Consider the following 9,355-nt stretch of genomic DNA (forward strand, 5'->3'; position numbering starts at 1 on the left):
CGGCGGGGGGCCCAGCCCAGGGTCTCTCCGCCAGGCGCTCATTGAAGGGGGCCCTCAGGCTGTCCAGGGGCCCGTGGTTCTCGCTTGTGGACTGCTCCATGCTACTGGGTTGGTCGGGGAGGTGGGTGCTGTTGAGTTCAGTCCATTGCTGGTGCTGAGGGATCCCGCACCCATTGTCCTTCCCCGAGACGACGGGCGAGTCACAGCCTTCCATGGTAAGGCCTGCGTGGAGCTTTCATTGCACCCAGTACGGATCGGACCTGAAGGGCGGAGGCAAGGGGGGAAGAGGGAGAGGGGGAAGAGAGAGAGAAAGGAAAGAGGTTAGGAGGGCCAAGGCTAAGGTCCCGCACAGAGCACTCTAACAGCTTCTGTCCACACCCACAACGGAGACCGCGGGGGCGGCAGGGACCCCAGCGCTGGCCCCATGCTGTCCGACGCGCAGAGGGCCAGTGGCCCCCGGGCATCATGGCTGGGGTCACGGCGGGGGGCGTGGCAGGGGCAGGAGCACAGGCAGGGGCATCAGGAGAATCCCTCTTAGTCTTCAGCTTGTCGGCTGCTCTACCCTGGAGACCAGTCTGGATTTCCGTTCTTTGCAAGCACATTGTTAGCACCAGGACTGAGCGCTGGCCACGGCGGAGGAGGGCCCTGCCGAGGACACAGGAGGGCGGCCCTACCACACACAGGCAGCCAGCCCCAAGCCGCCCCGGCTGTCCCAGCTGCCTGTGGGCCGGGGAGCAGGGGAGGGACAGACGAGAGGAGGGAGGTTTTGCACCCTCAGGACAGGAAAGGCCAACTGTGCAAGGACATGCTCACTGACTTGGAGGAGAAGTTGCTGCTGCTGCTTTTACTGACCAAGGTTCTAGTTTGGAAAGTTCAGAGAAAAGCTCCTGAGGTCCGGGGAGCACTGTCCCGTTTTACAAGCAGGAAAACCGAGGGCAAATCCTTAATACGTGCCCCTGCTGCCCGACACTGTGAAACAGGCGGATCCCTAGTTCCCTTCTCCGCCCCCACCCCTACAGCAGCCTTGCTTGTGACTCAGCTGGCTCCAGACGGAGAACGTGTAGGTGCGAACATGCCCGTGATGTTTCTAGGAAGAACCTCCCGGGCGCAGTGGGCCGACGCCCCCTCCGGCAGCATGGATGTCGCCCCGTCTGGAGGGAGCCCCGTCACCACTGGCTGGGTGCTGTCTGCTGTCAAGGATCTTAGCAGCAAACCGAGACGGCAGCTGGGCTCGGCCAGCCCCCGTTCCCACCTGCCTCTCCGTTATTAGTTGCTACCCGAGCAGCTGTCCTTCAGCCCTGGGGCTTTTCCGTTTCCGACTCCAAAGTGCCACTGAGCTGAATTTGCCCTCTGAGACCACACGTCCCTGGAGAGGGGGGCATCGGATCACCCGCTGCTGCTCTGCTCCTGTGGCAAGGACATCACAGAGCATTTCTTCCACCCAGTGCTGCTCCTACAGCAACTCAGAGCCCAGTCTGCAAATCCCAGGCAAGCCCCCACTCCCCCGCCGCCCGGCACCTCCTGCCTGGAGAACATTTGGCTGCTTCTCCACCCACCATCTCATTCATACCCAGCAGATGAAGGTTTTGGCTGGGTTTGGTCCCACCCCACCCCCCAAACCCTCATCTTCCCATTCTCTTTTCATTTCTTGATTCTTGACTGCACAGTGAGCCAACAGCTCCCCCTCGGGAAAAGATGGGGAAGGCAGGTTTCCCAGAAGCCTTGGGAGAAATAACTTTTTGGAAGAATGTGCCATGTTTTGTTTAAAGCACACATGCACACACACTCCCCACCTCTCCGTTCATAACCTCAAACTCCGCGATGACAAAGCTCTGTGCGCCTGAGAACAGACACATTGATTTCAAGCTAAGATAACTACACTGAACCAAACCGAACAGCAGATGGATGGGACTTCCCCGCCAGGCTTAGCTGGCACACAGGTGAGAATCCGGGTGGCTCTTCTTAAGATGCGCCTGATTGACAGCTCAGGCCAGAAAGGTTGGCAGGCCTGAAGGGGCGGGAGGGTTAACAGCCCGATTGTAAAATCGATGTCATAAATGCTTGGTAAGTTACAGGAACATGCGGGAAGGGGAGGCCACGATTGATAAAGGAGAACAGCTTTGATGCTTCACCAGGGACTTGTGTATCGACAGCAAAGCCAATCTCCTCTCCAGCCGGGGCTGGGCCAGCGAAACCTGCCAGCGTTTACCAATTAATTGGTGGGCTTTTCTTGCTGTTCTCTTCCTCCTCCTCCTCCTTCTCCTCTTCCTCCCCCCCAACTCACCCACTTAAGGGGTTGGGACTTTTGAAAACTCACCTAACTTTGTTTTCTATTTCCAAGCAAATGTCAAGAATGACACTGTGGCCACCCCTGAAAGACAGACGACCCCCTGGGTGGTGACACTGGCCCCTGGAGGGACACGTGGGAGACTACTTATGCGCAGGGACCGACAGCCCAGCCAGGCATCCACGGGAGAGAAGGATCCCACTCTGAGGTCGAAGCTGCCTGCCCCGGGCCTGCTGTCCATGCACGCCACGCCGGCCATGGCAGGCAGGACCTTCCACAGCCTCGCTGAGCAAAGTGTGGATCAGGGAGCAGCAGAATCGCCTTCACCAGGGCGCTGGGAGGAGCACACTCTCAGCCCTGCCACAGGCCAGAGTCCGCACGTTGCACATGGTCCTTGGAGGGTGCACGTCATTCAAGTCTGATTCACCCTCTGCTCCACCGGACTGCCAACTCCCCGCTCTGTCCCTGTACGGCCAGGGGGCCAGGCGGGGTCAGGCCAGGACTTCCCCACCGGTCCCTGGGAATGAGGGGACGGGGTGGACAAGAGGGGACCAGAACGCAGAGATGAAGAAACCTCTTATGCTTCCCAGTCCTTCAGCTCAAGGGCCTCGGGCTGTCCACCACTCTCCCGCCCGTCCCTCTCGCTCTGTTTATCAGCCAGTCAATAAGAAAAAGGTAGTTCTTACTTAAGGAGGCAGAAGTCAACTCGGCAGGTCGATCAGCACTCTGTCTGTAAACACGGTTTCCCGTAAAATCAATGATCTTCAGTTACAGAGGGCGGCCTGGGAACCTGGCGGGTCCCCGCGCTCACAGGCAGCCCTGCAGCAGCCTCTGCTCAGGCCCTACCCCGGCTCTGCGCCCCCTTCCTCATCCTTCACTCACCAGGGCCAGCTCACACATCACAGACCCTCAGCCCTTCCTGCAGCCTGCTTCTCTTCAGCCACCTACACCCCCAAGTTCCCCTCAAATACAGACGTGTCCTACTCATGCCCACCTAGCGTGCTCCACGTGGATGGTGTGTGTGTGGTTTTAAGAATTCAGTTACTCTTCAGGAGAGCACATCTCTCCAGCAGGGGTGCAGGGGAACGAGAGGTGTGGTCGAGGGTGCTGGACTCGCTCTGCTGAGCTAACCTGCCATTTGAGAAGTCACTCTGTAAGGAAAGCTTTGACACCTTTATCAAGGCCCCCGGACACTTGCGCCTCTTACAATTAGTTTCCTTGGAACCTACCTCTAAAGCTCCCTGCATCTTCCCAAATATCACTCTTTGTTTTGAAGACATTGTTTAAAATGTTAAAAACTCCACCATGTCACCCCAAGGCCCCCCATTAACAAAGTCATCCATCTCCCTCTTTCAACTGAGAAGATGTGGCGTGACAGTCTTATCACATTCCTTTAAGGAGGCAGGGCTGAGGCCAATGCAACAGTTACAGGGAAGCTGGGGAGGGGGGTTGAGGAAGGGGAGGGGACTCCCGCTGTTGCTCTCAGAGAATTAAACATGAACGTCGCACTGTGCAATTTTAAATTGTTAATTAGCACAGGGTTAATTAGGCGGTCCTTTCACAAGAGGTTGTTTGGCAGAAAACCAAGAAAGGAAACAAAGGGGACCAAAAGGAAAAGAAAGAAGTGAGACAGCGAGAAACTGTTGCCTCAGTGAATAACCCAGCAGCTTCGCCAGAGAGAAGGAAGCCAGTGGGCAAGGATGCCACTTCCCTGAGCTCAGCTGGAGCGGCCTCCGCTGGCTGCCTTCCTGGAGGTGACTTCGCAGGAGATACCAAAAGCCTCAAGAATGCACATGCCCTTTGACTCAGCAACTCCCCCGTTCTAGGAAACAACCCAAGATACCAGAGAGACAGATTATTCATCACAACATTCATAACATAAAAGAAATCTGGTGAAATGAGGGACTCTCTAAATTACAGTGCATAGCGCTCCATAGGATGTTATAAATACTAGAGGCCTGGTGCACAAATTCATTCACGGGTGGGGTCCCTCGGCCTGGCCAGGACTGGGGCTGATTGGGGCTGGCTGGCCGGGGGGAGGGACCGTGGGAGGTTGGATGGCTGCAGAAGGTTGGCTGTGGGAGTGCACTGACCACCAGGGGGCAGCTCCTGTATTGAGCATCTGCCCCCTGGTGGTCAGTGCTTGTCAATAGCGACCAGTCGTTTGGTTGACTGGTCATAATGGTTGCTTAGGCATATATATAATTTTTTGAAGAAGTTATTTAAGGGTGTGGGAAAATGATCACCCGGGATACTAAGTGAACAAAGCATATATAGGGCTGCATATAGAAATACATGAGATTTATATCAAAAACTAGGGGATGAGGTAATAGGCGACTTCATTTCTTCTTTATTTCCCAAAGATTTTTGAAATTAAAACCATCATAAGGGAAGCCATCCCTTCTTGAGTTAGGGATCATGTAAAGGCCGGGCCTGAAGGTACAGCACCACCTTGATGCTCAGAACCACTCCTTGAGACAAATTCTATTTTTATCCCCATTTTAAAGATGGGAAGACTGAGGTTGCCCCAAGTTACACAGCCTGAATAACAAAACCATACACAGTCTGGCTGCGTGGAGTCTGTGTTCTTGGCCACTGTACCATGTTCTTCTTTAACGTCTATTTCTCAGAGAGAACTCCAGAATGTCCTTACATCTGACATTCACACCCAGTCTTTATGGACCCAGGGACTGCTCTGAGAGCACGGGATAGCAGAATGGCTATGTAAAAGGACATTGCCAACTCATACAGAACCCTTCTTGCTTGGTAATGCTGAGGGGAAGAGAGTTCAAAATGGCTTCTGTACTTGGATATCTTCACACAGGAGAGAGAGGGTCAAGCTGCTGCAACAAACTGTATGGTAGGCCCATTATCCTCACTTTTTTTAAGAAAAAAAAAAGGGGGGACAGATCCCAGACACCATAAATCAAAAAGTGCACTGGGCCCTAGCCTGTTTGGCTCAGTGGATAGAGCATCGGCCCTAAGATTGAAGGGTCCCAGGTTCGATTCCCGTTAAGGGCACGCACCTCGATTCCAGGCTCAATCCCCAGCCCTGGTTAGGATGCATGCAGGAGGCAACCGATCAATGTGTCTCTCTCACGTTGATGTTTCTCTCTCTCTCTGTCTCTCCCCCATCCCTTCCACTCTGTCTAAAAGTCAATGGAAAAATTTCCTCAAGTGAGGAGTAACAAAACAAACAAAAAAGCATTCATTCATTCACACATTCACTCAATATTTACTGTGCACCTACCATGTGTCCGATGCTAGAGAATCAAAGTTAAACAGGTCACAATCTACATTCTTGTGGGGGAGAGATGGCCAACAAACAAATATAACATTAAGGGGTGAAAAACACTCAGAATAATATAAAGCAAGAAAAGGGGGAAGAGTGATGTGTGTGTACATCATTTTGGATAAAGTAATAATATTAGATTTAAAAGGTATGTTGTAGATTATATATTGCAAGCTCCTCATAGTTTGAGAACAGATTCAAGAGTTGCTGAATAGAATCTAGAAAAAAAAAAAAAGATAGTCCTGAGGAATTAGCAATTAAACTGAAATATAGCTTCGCTCGGACTCAATGATCTGAGAAATGCAGCAGCGAGTACTGTTTGATTTTAATAAGCTATTCCAGAGTTTATCATTTCTTTGTATCCAGGATAGCAAAATGTCTTTCAGAAAAAAAACAAAACAAAACTCTAGCTGAACGTTATAGCTAGTGGGTGCCATTACCCGAGGTCAGTGGGCTGGTGACAGGCCTCAAGCTTCTGTCTTGTCCCCGGTTCCCTTCATGCACATCAACAAATTGAGGGGCAAGAGCAAGCACACCCGCCAATCTGCAAAGTCCATAAATCTAAGAGGACTAACTAATATGATAAATGGTGGAATTAAGATTAAAAACAAAAACAAACAAAAAAAAGAACTCAACAAGTTGGGACAAGGCTCAAAGGAACAGGACGAAATTTTGAAAGGCTACGTAGGAAGCCCTGTATTACATTCAGACAGTCAGTGAGACCAACAGAGGATGGAAAGGCTTCGATTAACAGGAATTAGTGCTAAAACGGCCTGGCAGCGTCACTTTACTATAAATCCTGTGGCCGCCCAAAGCTGACATGGCAGTCAAAGAGGCAAACGCAACCTCTGGCCACGGGAGTACACTATTCCTGCCGAAACTCCACAGGCCCGCAGCCCCGTCATTGTCTCTGTCTGCACGAAGGATGTGGTGATCCACTCGGGGGGGATCTGGTAAGAAGGGTCCCGACAAACGAACCTGAGTGTGGTCAGGACGGCCGACCACGAACAGCGCAGGAGTGTGGGAAAGAGGGGTCCCATTGCCCTGTAAGACAACTCTGCTCGACCCTATGAAGGCCTGCCTGCCACCTACAAGGAGGAGTAGTTACTGGTCTTCTACTTAGCTTCAGGGTTTAACTAGGAGTGATGAGGGAAATTTATTAGGAATTAGAGTTCAGTTCAATGGAAGTGAGAATCTTTCTCAAGATTATCAAAGTCCCCCAATGGAAGGCTGCCTCTGGTGAGAGACCGCAATCCCTGGGTTTCCTGGATTTCAGGAAGCGGGGGTGGGGGAGGGCGGGGGGCTTTGGCTGTGGCCAGGAAGTGCCATCAGGCAGCCTCTCAGGTCCTCGAAAAGGTGAAGATTCTTTTCATTCCTGGGTTATCAGTCCGGTGACTCAATCAGCTTTAACCTCCTCCCCTGCGGTCGCACAGTAATGTGGCACCGGGCGACACACCGCCGTCCTGGGGTTATCACACTCCTGTGATTACCGCTGGCTGGTCTCTGCCGCTGGGCTGTGATGTCTCAGTCATCTCTGTGTCCTCCACATCCAAGATGGACTAGGTGCTTCCTGAAACTCTGAGGGAGCTTACAGCACTGGGAGAAGTGATAACACTTGGAGAAGAAAAATTAGGATCCCCGAACGCGATCTGTTTCTTTTTCTCTTAGTTGAAGAAATGCCTGGTGTGACCCTCTGGAGCCAAATGGAATCAGGCTCCTTGGAGAAATGGACAATTCCTGGGTTGGGGCAGACAGAGTGCAAGATGAGCCTGGGGCATCTTCCTTTTTTCTTTTAAAGGTTTTTATTGATTTTTGAGAGAAGGAAGGGAGAGGGAGAGAGAAATATCAATGTGAGAGCAAAACACTGATCCAGCTGTTTCCTGCATGTCCCCAGCCAGGGATCGAGCCCACATCCCAGGCGTGTGCCCACATTGGGAATCGAACTGGCAACCCTTTGGTGCACAGGACGACACCCAACCAACTGAGCCACACCGGCCAGGGCTGGAGCATCTTCTTGAGACAGAACACAAGGATGTGCTCTGAGGATGATCAGAACGTGTCAAAAGAACACAGGAACAGGTTAAATGGGGCTCCCACTGCTGGAAGGTGGTGCAATTGGAGCAAGAAAATAAAATGAGAGTAAAGGATCACAACCCAATGCACAAAATAAAAACCCATATCTCCATACTTTTATAAGTTCTCTTAGGGGGTAAATCCAAGTAACAAATGCAGATGGAATTATGGAGTTAGAAAATCACCATTTGGTAACCACCTATTATAACCCATTTAGGAAAAAACTGAGGGATACCAAAACGGATGGATAAAAGTTTGAGGATATTTACAAAGTCTCAAAGCATCTCCACCAAACACGCACTAATCACGGAAGGGACAACAGTAAGTGTGCAGCAGAGAAACCTGGCACTTTACACACATGATCGAGTTCTCATCACCCGGAGTGAGACAGACAGACATTCTGTGCCTTCGGAGAGGAACACGACATCCCCTCCCCGATATTCCTGCCAGAAATGCGAACCCTGGATCTGATCCGAGGGAACATTACGCAAATCCCAGTGAGGACAGCCTACAGAGTGCCCTACGCTCTTCAGGAAGGTGAGTGTCAGGAAACAGGACTGCCTCCGAGTGCAGGAGGCTGAAGAGATGCGACCAAGGAACCAGCAGACTCCAAGGCCGGTCTATAGGTCTGATAATCGTAGTCTGTGAATGTTAATGTCCTAATTTTGATAACTGCAGTGTGGTTATACAAAAAGAGTCCTTGTTTTTAAGAAATCCACACTGGTATATTTAGAGGTGAAGGGGCATGACATCTCTATTTTCAACTGGTTTAGGAAAAAACTGTGTGTGTACGTGTGTGTGTGTGTGTGTTACATATAGACAGACAGCTCGAAATATGAAAATATGTTAACATGGGAGGGGTCTTGACAAAGGGTATATGAGAATTCTTTGTTCTCTTATAATTTTTCCATACAGCAAAAGAAAAAAAAAGAAATTGTCCCGTGTTAAGAACTCTACATATTGAGCCTTCGGGAAGGTGAGTGTCGGGAAACAGGACTGCCTCCGAGTGCAGGAGACTGAAGAGATGCGACCAAGGAACCAGCAGACTCCCAGGCCGGTCTATAGGTCTGATCATCGTAGTCTGTGAATGTTAATGTCCTGATTTTGATAACTGCAGTGTGGTTATACAAAAAGAGTCCTTGTTTTTAAGAAATCCACACTGGTATATTTAGAGGTGAAGGGGCATGACATCTCTATTTTCAACTGGTTTAGGAAAAAACTGTGTGTGTACGTGTGTGTGTGTGTGTGTTACATATAGACAGACAGCTCGAAATATGAAAATATGTTAACATGGGAGGGGTCTTGACAAAGGGTATATGAGAATTCTTTGTTCTCTTATAATTTTTCCATACAGCAAAAGAAAAAAAAAGAAATTGTCCCGTGTTAAGAACTCTACATATTGAGCCTTCGAAGACATATGACCGACCAGCCAGCCCACCTGGCTCCCATGTCCTGTCTTCACATGAAATCCATGGCTGGCCCAGCTTCATGAAAGGAGGGAGGCTGGCCAGGGAGGCAGAGACAAGAGCAGAAAACTGGCCTTCCTTCTTCCAGCCAAGGGGTTCTACACAGAGTTCGAGATGGCCTTTCTGATGTGAGTAGAATTTCAAGTAACACAACACTGAAAGGCATTCACCCAAGTCACCCATAATCTGACTCAGATTTCCCTAACCTGGTGAAAGCAGTTCTAAATGTAAGGACAA

The sequence above is a fragment of the Myotis brandtii genome, unplaced genomic scaffold (genome assembly GCF_000412655.1).
Source record: "Myotis brandtii unplaced genomic scaffold, ASM41265v1 scaffold670, whole genome shotgun sequence".
NCBI lineage: Eukaryota > Metazoa > Chordata > Mammalia > Chiroptera > Vespertilionidae > Myotis > Myotis brandtii.